The following is a 16,076-nucleotide window of genomic DNA, read 5'->3' on the forward strand; positions in this document are numbered from 1 at the left end:
ATTTTTTTTTTTTTTTGTCTGTCAGTCTTTGAAGAGTTCATGTACCCTTAGTAAATTTTATAGTATTCATTTTTACTGGCACCCTCTTTTATTATGGGCTCCTTTTTATAGGCTCTTTAAAGTCTGTGGTTAGAAGTAGACTTAATTGAAAGGAAGTACTTTCACACTATCTCCCAAATATAACCTATTATATAATCAATTTAGTATTTTAATTGTTTTAAAAGGCAAAGTTTTCTGATAACCAGGAAACTAACTCAGTTTTTCAAGCCATTCATTTGACCACAATTATATGGAGTTGGTACCTACCTATAGATTTTAATTGATATTAAGTTAGGTTGCTAAGTTCAGTGAAAAACCTTCAGTAGTGACCATCTGGAAGGAAGTCGATATTGTCTTCTGAGGAATCATTCATGTTCCCAAATAAATAAGCAGATTCCGCCAGCAGTATCCTCTGGCAGACTAGTTATGATTTCAATGGTTCTCTATTTTCTGAGCCTGCAAAGTTTGAAATTTAATCATTTTGGTCAATTTGAGTGATGTTGTATAACTTGTTTGATAGTTTTATAGTGGTAAAGATAAAAACGTAGTAAGTTCCATTTCATTCATATTAGTCAAGGAGATCCCCCAAATAAATAGAATCATAGAATGTACAAGTTGAATACAGCATGAGATCATTTAGTGTATGGATGGGAAACTGAGATTTAGGAGGAGAAATAGTCACACAGCAAAACAGTGGTAGAGCCAAGACTAGAATTCAGGGCTGCAGACTTCCTCTCTGCGATTAAGACAGCCTTAGACAAAACCTTCCTTAGGCATAATAATTATGATCTCTAACATATTCAATGTCAAGTACTATGCTAACTATTTTATGTAGATATGTACATTTTGTCTTCTGAGGTAAGTAATATTATCTACTTCCCTTTTCAGAGAGACCTGATGCTCAGAGAAGTTAATTAGCTTGTACAAGAATAAAAGTAAGTAGGCAGGTAATCAAGATTTAAACATAGGCAGCCTAATTCCAAATTTACAGACTAGTGAAATAACAAATATCTGATACAGTGGGTCTAATAAAACAGGGATTATGGGCAACCGGAGTGTGCATGGTCCACCAAAATATATTGAAATTCAAGTTTTTAAATTAGTGTACTGGTCAAACAAAATTAATTAGTGAGCCATATCCAGCCTACTGGCAGCCAGGTGGCAGCCTTTATACTACTTCTCACTCAGTAGGAATTTTAGTGAAAACTGAATGTCTGGATTATGGCAACCATTAGAGGTCCTATCTCATGAGCAAGGGAATGGCTTGTAAACATTTCCTAATGTATGAAAATAGGTCTATAGACCATTTACATCGTTGCTACAATTCCACATACTGTAGCTGTAGTTCTGCCAGTTTCTTTTAACCTTCTGAAGTCCTAATCAATTTATTTTAATGTCAAAGATATTAAGTAAGCACATCATTTGTTGTGGTTGTTGTTATTGTTACTGTTGTTTGTAACTTTCTGATTCTGGCCATGACAAAGTAATTGGAGTTCAACTTGCCTTGTTGACATAAATAATAAAAAAACCAGCCGGGAGAGGGGAATAAATGAAACCTATTTCCAGACTGTGGCATAGTGGGTGGTAACACAACTAGAGCACAGTGGTCTCCCTGAATTGAGAAGCTAGATCAGAATTTGAGGAGGCTGAAATGGCTGGGAATTTTGCATGAGAATATTAGAGAGGCCATAACTATAGAGAGAAAAAGCCCCAGAAAATTGCTTAAAAATTCTTTTGAGTATTTGGCCAAATAAAAAGCTGCATATGCATATAGTGAAATTCAGCAATAGCTGGTAAAGACAACTACCAGGGACTGTAATCTATTTCTTAGAACTCATACAGAGCTAGAGCTACATGGAACTAAAATTCCAATTAGAAAGATTAGAAATATCCATGTTACATTCTCAGGCATTCAGGAGAGTGAGATCCCCAAAGAGTCAAGTCTTAATTATAGTACCAAACTATCCCTAAAATCAAAGTCACTCCAGATCTGCCCTGGCAAAGCTTTAAAACAAATCTAGAAGGGACTGACATCACTGGAAATGGCAAATTAGGAAACTTGAGGGCTCTATTCCTCCACAAAAGCAACTGATGAGCTGAAGATAATCATCAGAATCAACTTTTGCAAAGTTGGGGAATTTATGAAAAAACTTAAAACAACCAAAAAGAGACTTGAATAAATAAGCTGTTGTTTTGCAGTAAAGGAGTGCTATGGAATGTTGAATTGCTGCCCACCGTACCCCACACCTCAGATTAGTGGGGGCCATGAGGGCAAATCTTATGTTCCTGATGAAAGTTGCTACTGCCAGAGGGAGCACAACAAACCCTATTCTCAAAGAATTGTGTTTGTGGGTTTTCCACCTCTCTGGCAACTACCTGACCAGTGCAAGGGCTTGCCTTTGTTTCCTCTCAATCAGAATTTTAATGGTTGAGGTGGCTTCATGGGCAGCTTTTGTTAAAAGGATTTAAAGGTACAATTATTGGTCACAGCACATCAGGACAAGGAACGATAGGACAAGCAATAGACTGAAAAGCCTGGAAGGAGGAGTCTGTGAGAGGCAACACATAGAGGAATAAGGGCGTTTTAAAGCTCCCTGGGAAATTAAGAAGTCCACATGCATCCTCAGAGCTTGACACATGCTCGGAAAAGGCCTGAGAAGACATGAAGCTTTCACCTCTGGCTGACATTCAGGCTCCACACAAGCAGGATATGAAAACTAAAGCAGGGTTGTAAAAAGGCTGCCTAAGTTTTGAAGGAGTGCCCCAAAACAGACCAATCTGTAAAGAGTGAGAGTATTTTCTTTTTCTTATTTATTTATTTATTTATTTGGCTTTAGTTGTTTAAAAAAACTATGTTTAAAACACCAGCTGGCTGCTAAGCTAACAAAACACAGAATTCACTGGCTACACAAGAAAAAGAATTCAGAATTTAAAAACGTAATTTAGAAAAGTCACTAAACAAGCTAATACCAACCCACAAAAAACAGCAACAACAAACTCTGTAGAAGAGAGTGAACCTAAGTTCCAGGGTTACCACATTATAATATTCAAAAATTTCAGGTTTCAACAAAAAATGAAGAAGTATGCAAAAAAAATATGTTCTATACACGGGGGGAAAAAAGGAAAAAAAAAACCTGTCTGTAAGGAAGCTCAGATATTGGACTCATCAGAAAAAAATTTAAATCATCTGTGTTAAATATGCCTAAAGATCTGAAAGGAACAGTATACAAAAATCTAAATATAACCACAAGAGCAATGTCTCACTAAATATAGAGTAACTCTCCTGTACAACCACTGAGTCAAAGAAGAAATCAAAAGGGGAATTTTTAAGTATCATGAGAAAAGTGACAATGGAAAAACAACATATGAAAATCTATTGATTCAAGAAAAGCAGTTCTAAGAAAGAAGTTTGTAGCAATAAATGCCTAATTTTTAAAAGGATATTACAAATAAATAAGCTACCATTATATCTCAAGGAGATAGGAAAAGAAGAACAAACTAAATCTAAAGTTAGCAGAAGGAAGGAAATAATAAAGATCAGAACAGAACAAAAAATCAAGTAGCAGGAAAACCATAGGAAAAAAAATGATAATCCTGTGAGTTGGTTCTTTGAAAAACTAAAATCAATAAGACCCTAGCAAGACTGACAAAGAAAAAAAGACATGACACTCAAATAAATAAAATCATAAATGAATATGGAGACATTACAACAGATACCTCAGAAATAAAAAGGAATATAAGGGAGTTTTATGAACAGTTGTATTTCAAGAAATTGGATAACCTAGAGGTAATGAATAAATTTCTAGAAAAATATAACCTACCATGATTGAATCAGGAAGAATTGGAAAGCTCGAATGTGTCAATAACAAAGAGATTGAAGAAGTAATTTTAAACCTTTCAAAGGAAAGCACAGGGACATATTATTTTATGGCTGAATTCTACCAAATGTTCAAAGAAGAATTGTTACCAATAATAATTTTTAAACTCTTTCAAACAAAGAGAGCTACAGGGACCACTTTCAAGCACATTTTATGAGGCCAATATCACCTTGATACCTAAGCCAAAAGAAAAAGACACCAAAAAAAAGAAACCACAACTGCAAGCCAATATATTTAATGAACATTGATGCAAAAAATCTCAATGAAATATTAGCAAACCAAATTCAATATATAAAAAACATCATACACTGTGATTATGTGAGGTTTATGTCTAGCATGCAAATCTGTATTAACATATGCAAATCAATGTGATACATTAGATTCACAAAATGAAAGATAAAACCCACATTATCATCTCAATTGATGCAGAAAAAATAATTTGACAAATTCAGCATTGTTTCTTGATGAAAACTTTTGACAATTTAGGTATAGAAGGAAAGTTCTTCAACATAATAAAGGCCATATATGAAAAACCTACTATAATCAATGGGAAAAAACTGGAAAGTTTTCCACTAGGATCTAATACAAGGCAAAAATGCCCACTCTCACTACTTATATTTATCATAGTGTTAGTAAGAGCAATCAGACAAGAATAAGCAAAAAGTCACTCAGATTAGAAAAAAATAAAAGTATGTCTGTTTGCAGATTACATGACTTTAAATTTAGAGAATCATAAAGATAAAAAAGCCTGTTAGAATTAATTAATAAATTCAGTAACATTGCAGATACAAAATCAACGTAGAAAAATCAGTATTAGCCAGGCATGGTGGCTCATGCCTGCAATCCCAGCACTTTGGGAGGCTGAGGCAGCTGGATCATTAGGTCAAGAGATCGAGACTATCCTGGCCAACATGGTGAAACCCCATCTCTACTAAAAATACAAAAATTAGCTCCACATGGTGGTGCACGCCTGTAGTCCCCGTGACTCGGGAGGCTGAGGCAGGAAAATCACTTGAAACCAGGAGGTGGAGGTTGCGGTGAGCCAAGATTACACCACTGCACTCCAGCCTGGTGACAGAGCAAGACTCCGTCTCAAAAACAAAAACAAAACAAAACAAAATGAAAGAAAAATCAGTATTTTCTCTATACACAAATAACGGCCTAGCAGAAAAATGAATCAAGAATGCAGTCCTATTTACAATAGCATCAAAAAAATTAAAATACTGAGAAATAAATTTTATTTTTATTATTATTAGCTTTTTTTTAATTTTTTTATTTTTTATTTTTATTTTTTTTTGACAGGGTTTTACTCTGTTACCCAGGCTGGAGTGCAGTGATGTGATTATGACTCACTGTAGCCTCAACTTTCTGGCCTCAAACATTCCTCCTGTCTCAGCCTCCTGAGTAGTTGGTATTGGGAAAACTAAATTTCAACATGCAAAAGCAAGAAATTGGACCCTTAACTTACAGCATACACAAAAATGACTCAAAATGGATAAAAGACCTAAATGTAAGACCTGAAATTATAAAATTTCTAGAAGAGAACAGAAAGGGAATAGTCCTTGATACTGGCATTGGCAATCATCTTTTAGATATCATACCAAAAGCTCAGACTTCTGGTGCAAAAATAAATAAATGGGACTACATCAAACTAAAAAGTTCTGCATAGCAAAGAGAATAATCAACACAATAAAAAGCCAACCTTCAGCCTGGGAAAATATTATTTGCAAATCACATAACTGACAGAGGGTTAAAACTGTACAACTCAATAGAAAAAAAAACATGAACAAAGTGAGAATTTTAACAAAGAGATAGAAAATATTAAAAAACACAAAACATTTTCCTCTTGGCATTGGCACTGCCTTCTGGAAGAGTCATGAAGGCAATAGAGTTATATCACTATTTTATGGCTGGATGGAATCCATGTCCATCTATCCTTTCCAAGCCCATGAAGACCCAGCCAAGTTTGTCATGCCTGAGAACATGGCATCCTGGAGCACCATCCCCACCAGGACTGCTGGAGGCTACAGGAAATGTTCCTATAAAGACTGAAAAGTCATTTCAGATCAATTTAGGAAATATCTACATGGAAAAAGAGGCTGCTAATGCTCTTAGAACAAGCTTTCAACCAAAAGGAAAGGATAAAAAAGTAAAAATAGAAAAGGTGATATGACCATTACATATGATGCTGCCACCATTCTGAAACAAATGTAAGTGTTACATGCAGCAGCCAGAATCCTAGTGGTGCTGTCTAAGGCTCCAAGATATAGAAGTTGGAGATGACACCACATCAGTGGTCATTATTGCTGGATCTCTCTTATAGTCCCATAATAAGCTTCTTCAGAAAGGGATTCATCTAGCCATCATCTCTGAGTCATTCTAGAAGGCTTTTGGAAATGGTATTAAAGTTGTAACTGACATGTCTTAACCTATGGAAGTAAATGACAAAGAAACATTTTAAAATAGTATAACCAACTTATTGAACTCAGTGCTTATTTTTCAGTACTCCAGTCTAATTTATCCAATGAATATAGATACAGTGATTAAAGCAAGTGATCTAGCCACAGCTACCATTGTGGATCTTAGGGATATGAAAGTAGTTAAGTAACTTGGTGGGACAGTTGATTGCAGTGAGTTAGTGAAAGGGATTATGACCCAAAAAGTGGAAAATTCTGGGATAGCCAGAGTTGAAAAGGCTAAAACTGGGCTTATTCAGTTTTGCTTCTCTGCTCCCAGAACAGATGGATAATCAAATAGTTTCAGACTTACCCATGTGGAACAAGTGTTGTGAAAAGAAAGAGCCTAATACTAAATTTAGTATTACAAAAAAAAAAAAAAAAAAAAAAAAAACCTCAAGATAACATCCTGCTCACACAGAAGTCTCTTCTAATTGGTGCTCTTAGTGATCTTGATTTACGTTTTCTAAACAAAATGAAGATTATGGTGATTAAGGATATTGAAAAATAAGGCATTGAATTTATTTGTAAGACAACTGGAAACAAGCCAGTTGCTTATATTGACTAATTCACTACTAACATGGTGGGTTCTGCTCCTTTAGCCAAGGAGGTCAATTTAAATGGTTCTGGCAAATTGCTCAAGACTGCAGGCTATGCACGCCCTGGAAAAGCAGTTATAGTTGTTGTTCTTCATTCTAATAAACTGATGATTGGAAAGCTAAATGCTCCATTTATGATACCCTATGTTTTATTTCCTGTTTAGTGAAGAATAGAGTTCTTATTACAAGAGATGGTGCTCCAGAAATCAGAGCTAGCTCTAAAATTACCTGAATATTCATTAACATTGAGAGGTATGGAATCCTACTGCATTTATGACTTACAGATGATATGGAGGTAACTTCATTTACAGTAGCTAAAAACACTGGCCTGAATCACATTTCTTCATTAGCAGAACCAGGAAATCAATATGCATAAGAAATAAGTACTGTAGGTATTACTGTCCAAAAGGGTGACATTCTTAACATTTTAGAAGTAATTATTGCCCGACCTCTGTTGGTTTCAATTGGTGCCCTGACTTTAGCAACTGAAAGTCTCTGAGGCATTCTGAAACTGGATGATATGGTAAACACTTAACATTCTGGATAACACTGGCTGACTGTTCTGTTATGGCCACTAACAGTGTGACTTCAGTGAAAGAAGAGTATCTTGGTTATCCTTGATTTTTGGAATGATATTTTCTCTATGAATTTCCAGGATTGGTCTTCCAGTTAGCACTTGCTTGAAATTATATTGATACAATCTAAATAAATGGTTAAGTGTTTAGTCCCAAAATTTTTAAAGAAATGTAGCAAATAGTTCCAAAGTTTTAAAAGAAATGTATCAGATAGACATCTGGGAGCTGAAGAATACAATAACTGAAAAATTCACTAGAGGGTTTCAACAGTGGACTAGATCAAGCAGAAGAAATGCCAGTGTAGTAGAAGACCGGTCATTGGAAATTATACTGTCTGAATAGAAAAAAAAATGGAAAAGAGTAAAGAAAGCTTAAGGGACTTGTGGGACATGATCAAACAAGCAAATATATGCATAACGAAGTCCCAGAAAGAGAATAGAAAGAGAAAGGGGTAAAAATTTTATTTAAAGTCATAATGGATAAAAATTTCCCAAGTCTGGAGAAACAAATTGCCAGTCAGATCCAGGAAACTCACTGTGTCCTATATGAGATGAACTTAAAGACATCCACAGTAAGACACATTATAATCAAATTGTCAAGTTAGAAACAAAGAATTTCTAAAGCAGCAAGAGAAAGTGACTTGTGACATAAAAGAAAACCCATAAGATAATCAGGGAATTTCTAAGCAGAAACATTACAAAACAGAAGGGAGTGGAATTATAGACTCAATATACTGACAGGAAAAAAAAAACCTGCCAAATAAGTATACAGTGCCTGCCAAAACTAAACTTCAGAAATTAAAAATAGGAGTAACATCAGCAAGATGGCTGACTAGAGATGCCTTGTATTCATCTTCCTTACCCAGTAAGGGAACACAGCAATTAATAAACAGCTAAGATTTTACTGCAGTGTCAAAGGAGTTTGTTGGAGTGCAGCAGGAGAGTGGAGATGCAACTGTGGTTATTGGAAGTATAGGAGGGCAGTATGGAGTCACAGGGTCTCTGCAGCTTTGTCTCCCCCACTCAGACTGGATCTTCCTGGAGTAAGGAGGGACTCCTCATTGTGGGGAAAAAGTAAGCAGAAGATCCTCATTACTCCCCATTTCTACTGCAAACACCTACAGTCCTTACAGCAGGAAAATTCCACAGTCCTTGCATGTCCTGAGCCAAGTTTGGAGAGTTGCTGAGAATTTATGCAGCTACATTGCCCAAGATTAGGAGCCCAAGATGTGCACTTCCCATGCTCTGTGAGCTAAGCTGCAGCACCTCAGCACCATCTTGGGACCAGAGACTCAGTGCACCTTGCTCTAGGGGCCAGTAGCTTCTGCATCTCTCCAGCACTGGGGCTCCATCTTTATTACACTCAAGCCCACATGGCTGTCTGAATGCCACAACCCCAACTGTGTGGAGCCTGAGTCCAAAATAGGCTTTGACTTTGGTTCTACACAGCAAGAAAACCAACCCCCATTGCCACACTTCTATCAAGAGCTTCAGTCCCACACATGGTGAACCCACTCTTGAGCCAGACAGACTGCTGCATACCCAACCCCAAGCAGAAGAGACTTCTGAGCCTCCAAGAAGCTGATATGCCTCTGAACCAGTGAAGTGACTGTGTGCTTCCACTCAGAACCTGATAAACAGCCCCACAGCATGCTCCCCCCTCAGACACCCTCCTCTCCTGTCCAATGGCCATGTGCCCCCAATAAGGGTCTCAGAAACAGTCCTGCAGGTTGCCTCCTGCAGGCAGTCCCCCAGTCTGGCCAAGCATCCAATAGCCTATGTCCTGGACCTAAGAAACAGTCCTGAGGGACACACCTGCCAGACAAGCTCCAGGCCAGACAAGCAGCCTAGTATCTACATCGAAGACCTGAGAAATAGATCCTTGGGCCACCCCGGTAGACACACCCACAGGCTGGCCAGCAGCAGTGTATCCATATTTCATGCCTGAGAAACAACCCTGGAGGCTGCCTGTAGTGGACACATCCTCAGATTACTCAAGCAGCTTTGTGCCCACATCCAAGGTCTGTAAGACAGCCCTGTGGACTACCTTCTGCATAAATGTCCCACTGCCCAGCTAAGCAGCTGTGCAACTGTGTCATGGGTCTGAGAAAAACAACCCTCTGCTCACTTCAGGCAGACATGCCTTCAGGCTGGCTACATAGCCTTGAACCCATGTTCCAAGCCAGAGAAACAGTGTGATAAGCCACCACTGGCATATAAGCCGCCAGGCCAGCCAAACAGCCTTCAGTCCAAGTGCCAGACCTGAGAAATGGCCCTGCAGGCTGCTCCTGGCAGGCATGTCTCCAGGCAGGTCAAGCAACTGTGTGCCTGTGCACCCAATCAGAGTTATAGCACCATGTCCCAAATGCAGTGAAGCAGGCTAAAGTTGACTGACCCACTATCTTCATGCATGTATTCCTGACCTGAGAAATAGCTTAGCAAGCTTATGCCTAGCAATCTGCCCAACTACCACCAGAAACTCTCTCAGCCTAAGCAACTGAGAAACTCACAGATGCTACTAGTGTGAATTACAGCTGAAGTAATTACAGAGGCCACACTACTGTGACCACCTGGAAGAAAGGTCAATGCACTTCACAAAACCAACACCTCAAGACCCATTTATACAAATCTCTTTTCCTACAAAATGTACTCCATAAAATTGGAAGAGAAAACTTTTACACCAAATGCATGAAAATCAACATAGGGACACATCAAGCATGAAGAAGTCAAATAACATGACACCTCCAATGGAAAAGAATAATTCTACAGACTCCAATCATTGGAAAATATACACGATTTCAGAAAAAGTATTCAAAATAATAATCTCAAGGAAATTCCAGTGAGATGCAATAGAATACAATTAGACAATTCAGTAAAATCAGGAAAACAATCCATGATTTAAATGAAAAATTCAACCAAGAGATAGATGTAGAGAAAACCCAAACAGTAATTCCAGAGTGATTAATTAAATGAATTAAGTAACAAATACAGTTAAGAGCTTCAAGAACAGACTAGACCAAGCAGAAGAAAGGTTTTCTGAACTTGTAGATAGGTCTTTTGAAATAACACAGGCAGGCAAAAAAGCAAGAAAAAAGGAATAAAAAAGAATTAAGAAAGCCAACAGGATTTATAAATTACCTTTAAGTGAACAAATATTTGTATTATGGATATTTCTGAAAGAGAAGGGAAAAGCTAAGGAAAACATATTGAATTAAATAATAGGAGAAAACTTTCCAAATCTTGGGACAGATATGAACATCTATGTCCAGGAAGCTCAAACAACTCCAAATAGATTGAACCTAGACAGGTCCTCTGCAAGACACATTGCAGTCAAATTGTCAAACATTAAAGAAAATAATTATAAAACCAGCAAGAGAAAAGTGTCAAGTGACGTATAAGGGAATCTCCATTAGACTAACAGTGAATTTCTCATCAGAAACTTTACAGGCCAGGATAAAATGAGATGATGTATTTAAAGTGTCTGGCAGAAAAAAACTATAAGCCAAGGATTTTATTTCCAGAAAAACTATCCTTAGGAAATGAAGGAGAAATAAAATATTCCACAGACAAGCGAAAACTAAGGAAATTCATCACCACTAGACTGGTTTTAGAAGAAATGCTCAAGTGAGTCTTACATCTGGAAACTGTAAAACTCACTGGTAGAACTGACACACAAAGGAGAAAGGAAAAGGAATCAAACCTTATCACTACAGAAAGAAACCCAACTTCAAAAATAAATAATAAGAGAGTAAGTAAAGAACAAAAGATAAAAACAAACAATAAAATGACAAGCACATCTATCAATAATAACCTTGAATGTACATTTCTCATTGAAAAGATATATATTGGCTGAATGGATGAAAAAACAAGACACAACTATATTCTGACAAGAAACTAACCTCATCTGTAAAGACACACATAGACTAAAAGGGAAGAAATGGAAAAAGGTGCTACATGCAAACAGAAACAAAAAGTGAACAGAGTAGCTATAATTATATCAGACAAAATTGATGTCAAGAAGATTTAAAAAGAGACAAAAAATGAGTTATATAATAATGAGATCAATTAAGAAAGAGAAAATGACAGTTGTAAATATATATGTACCAACACTGGAGCACTTAAGTATATAAAGCAAATATTACTAAATCTAAAGAGAGAGAGACTTTAGTACAGTAATAGTTGGGGAGTTCAGCACCCTAATGTCAGCATTGGACAGACCATTTAGACAGCAAGTCAACTAAGAAACATCAGATTTAAACTGTAACACAGACCAAATGGACCTAACAGACATTTACAGAATATTTCACCTGATAGCTGCAGAATACACATTATTTTAATCATGAAATGGAACATTATACAGGATTGGTCATATGTTAGGACAGAAACAAGTTTCAAAAAAAATTTAAAAAATAAAATCCTCTCAAATATCTAATCTAATGACAATAAAATAAAACTAGTTATCAATAACAAGAGGAACATGTGAAATGATACAAGTGCATGGCAATTAAACAACATGCTTTTCAGTAACAAATGAGTGAAGGAAGAAATTAAGAATGAAATATAAAAATTTCTTGAAAAAATGAAAATAGAAGCACAAGATGCTATAAAATCTATGAAAAATAGTAAAAGCGATATTAAGAGGCAAGTTTATGGCAATAAATTCTCACATCAAAAAACTGGAAAGATTTCAAATGAACAACTTAATAATACACTTCCAGTAAATAGAAAAACAAAAGTAAGCCAAATCCAAAATTAGTAAAAGGAAGAAGATAATACAGATTACAGCAAAAATAAATGAAATTGACAATAAAGAATATGAGAGATCAATGAAAGGAAAAGTTGTTATTTGGAAAAGGTAAACAAAGTTGACAAACAATTAGCTAGAATAAATAAGAAAAAAAATCAAAGAAGACCTAAATAAAATCACAAACTTAAAGAAGGCAACCCAACTTCAAAAATAAATAATATCTATCACAATGGATAACATTGTGTTATCAACATTGTGTGTGATCCATCACTGTGGATAACATGAAAATACAAAAGATTATTAAAGACTAATAAAAACAAATACATGCCAATAAATTTGAAAACCTAGAGGAAATGGATAAACTCCTGGACACATACAATGTATTGAGTGACCTCTCATTGTCCTCGTGGCTCATTATATGCTAATTATAATGCACTAGTATGCTAAAAGGCACTTCCACCTGTGCCATGACAGTTTACAACTGCCATGGCAATGTCAGGAAGTTACCCTATCTGGTCTAAAAAGAGGAGGAACCCACAGTTCCGGGAATTGCACACCCCTTTCCTAGAAAACTCATGAATAATCTCCGTTTAGCATATAATCAATAAATAATAATAAGTATCCTTAGTTGAGCAGCTCAAGCCATTGCTCTGCCTATGGAATAGCCATTTTTTTTCCTTTACTTTTTTGATAAACTTGCTTTCACTTAAAAAATAAATGAACTAAGAAGAAATAGAAAACCTAAACAGACAATAACAATGAAACTGAATCAGTAATATAGCCTTTCAACAAGTAAAGTCCAGGATCACGTGGCTTTATTTTAATGTTTATTTTGGCTTCAGGGATTCATGTGAAAGTTTGTTACATAGGTAAACAGGTGTCACGGGGATTTGTTCAGATTATTTTATCATCCAGGTATTAAGCCCAGTACTCAATAGTTATCTTTTCTGCTCCTCTCCTTCCCCCTACCCTCCACCCTCAAGTAAACCCCAGTGTCTATTGTTTCCTTCTTTGTGTTCATAAGTTATTATTTAGCTCCCACTTATAAGTGAAAACATGCAGTATTTGGTTTTCTGTTTCTGCATTAGTTTGCTAAGGATGATAGCCTCCAGCTCCATCCATGTTCCTGCAAAAGACATGATCTTTTTTATGGCTGCATAGTATTGTATGGTGTGTATTACCACTTTTTTTTTTATTTAATCTGTCATTGATGGGCATTTAGATTGGTTCCATACCTTTGCTATTGTGATTAATGAACATATGTGTGTGGGGATCTTTATGGTAGAATGATTTCTATTCATCTGCATATACACTCAGTAATGGGATTGCTGGGTCGAATGGTACTTCTGCTTTTAGCTCTTGAAGGAATTGCCAAACTGCTTTCCACAGTGGTTGAAAACTAATTTTCAATCTCACTAACCGTGTTTAAGTGTTCCTTTCTCTCCACAACCTTACCAGCATGTGTTATTAATTAATTAATTTATTTATTTATTTATTTATTTATTTATTTTACTTTTTAACAATAGTCATTCTGAGTGTTGTGAGATGGTATCAATTTTGGTTTGATTTGCATTTCTCTAATAATTGGTGATATTGAGGTTTTTTTCATATGTTTGTTGGCCACATGTATGTCTTTGACAAAGCTGACAAAAACAAGCAATTGGGAAAAGACTGCCTATTCAATAAATGTTGTTGGGATAACCGGCTAGCCATATGCAGAAGTTTTAAGCTGGACCCCTTCCTTACACCATATACAAAAATCAACTCAAGATGGCTTAAAAAATGTAAAACCCAAAACTATAAAAACCCTGGAAGACAACCTAACCAATACCATCCTGGACATAGGAAAAGGCAAAGATTTCATGGCAAAGACACCAAAAGCAATTGCAACAAAAGCAAAAATAGACATGTGGGATCTAATTGAACTTAAGAGCTTCTGCATGGCAAAAGAAACTGTCAACAGACTGAACAGACAACCTACAGATTGGGAGAAAATATTTGCAAACTATGCATCTTGCAAAGGTCTACTATCCAGCATCTATAAGGAACTTATACTTATTTACAAGAGAAAAATGAACAATCCCAATAAAAAGTGGGCCAAGGACATGAAAAGACACTTCTTAAAAGACATAGTGTGGCTTAACTGCTGAATTCTACCAAACACTTAGCAAAAAGGTAATGCCAGTTGTTCTGACACTATTCCACAAAACTGAAGCAGAGAGAATTCTTTTTAACTCATTTTATGAAGCCAGCATTACTCTGAAACCAAAAGCAAGCAAGGACACAACAAAAAAGGAAAACCACAGGCCAATATCCCTGACAAATATAGACACAAAAATCCTCAAAAAAATTACTATGAAACTAAATTCAACTAAACATTGGAGATTACAACATGACCAAATGGGATTTATCCCAGGACTGCAAGTATGCTTTAAAATATTCAAATCAATAGACATCATGAATCACAGCAATAGAATTATGAACAAAAACCATATGATCATCTCAATAGATGAATAAAAAGCTTTTGGTAAAATTATCACTTTATGATAAAGTCTCTTAATAAATTAGGTACAGAAGAAAAATATGTCAACATGATGATGATTATATATGACAAACCCACAGCTGACATCTTACTGAATGGGGAAAACCTGAAAGCTTTTTCTCTAAGAACTAGAACAAGACAAAGAGGCCCACTCTCACCATTTTAATTCAACATAGTACTGATTGCCCATTAGGCAACAAAAAGAATTAAACGGTATACAAATTGTAAAGAAGGTAGTCAAATTGTCCCTGTTTGCAGACAACATGGTCACATATAGAGAAAAACCTAAAGAATATCAGAAAACTTTTAGAACTGAAAAACAAATTCAGGAGATTTTCGGGTTACAAAGTTAATAGACAAAAATCAGTGACATTGCTATACATGAACAACAAACTAGGTGAAAAAGAAATCAAGAAGGCAATATCATTTACAATAGCTACCAAAAAAAATAAAAATAAAATACCTAGGAATAAATTTAACCAAGGAGGTGAAAGACTACAAGGACAACCATAAAATATGGATAAAAGAAATCAAAGATGATACAAACAAATGAAAAAACATTTTATGCTCATGGATCTGAAGAATATTATTAAAACGGCAATACAACCCAAAGCAATCTACAGATTTAATGCAATCTCTATCAAAATACAATGACATTCCTTACAAAATATAAAAAAGTAATTCCAAAATTCTATGGAACCACAAATAGCCAAAGTAATTCTGATTAAAAAGAACAAGATGAAGGTATCACACTAACAGACCTCAAAATATACTAAACAACTGTAGTAACCAAAACAACATGGTACTGGCATTTAAAAAGGCATTTAAACCAATGAAATAGTATGAAGAACCTAGAAATTAATTCACATATCTATAGCCAACATTTTTTTTCTTATACTTTAAGTTCTAGGGTACATGTGCACAAGGTGCAGGTTTGTTACAAATGTATGCATGTGCCATGTTGGTGTGCTGCACCCATTAACTCGTCATTTACATTAGGTATATCTCCTAATGCTATCCCCCCCGCTCCCCTCCCCACAATAGGACCCAGTGTATGATGTTCCCCTTCCTGTGTCTAAGTGATCTCATTGTTCAATTCCCACCTATGAGTGAGAACATTCAGTATTTGGTTTTCTGTTTTTGCGATAGTTTGCTGAGAATGATGGTTTCCAGCTGCATCCATGTCCCTACAAAGGACACAATCTCATCCTTTTTTATGGCTGCATAGTATTCCATGGTGT

Source organism: Mandrillus leucophaeus, unplaced genomic scaffold, assembly GCF_000951045.1.
Source record: "Mandrillus leucophaeus isolate KB7577 unplaced genomic scaffold, Mleu.le_1.0 Scaffold753, whole genome shotgun sequence".
NCBI classification, from domain to species: domain Eukaryota; kingdom Metazoa; phylum Chordata; class Mammalia; order Primates; family Cercopithecidae; genus Mandrillus; species Mandrillus leucophaeus.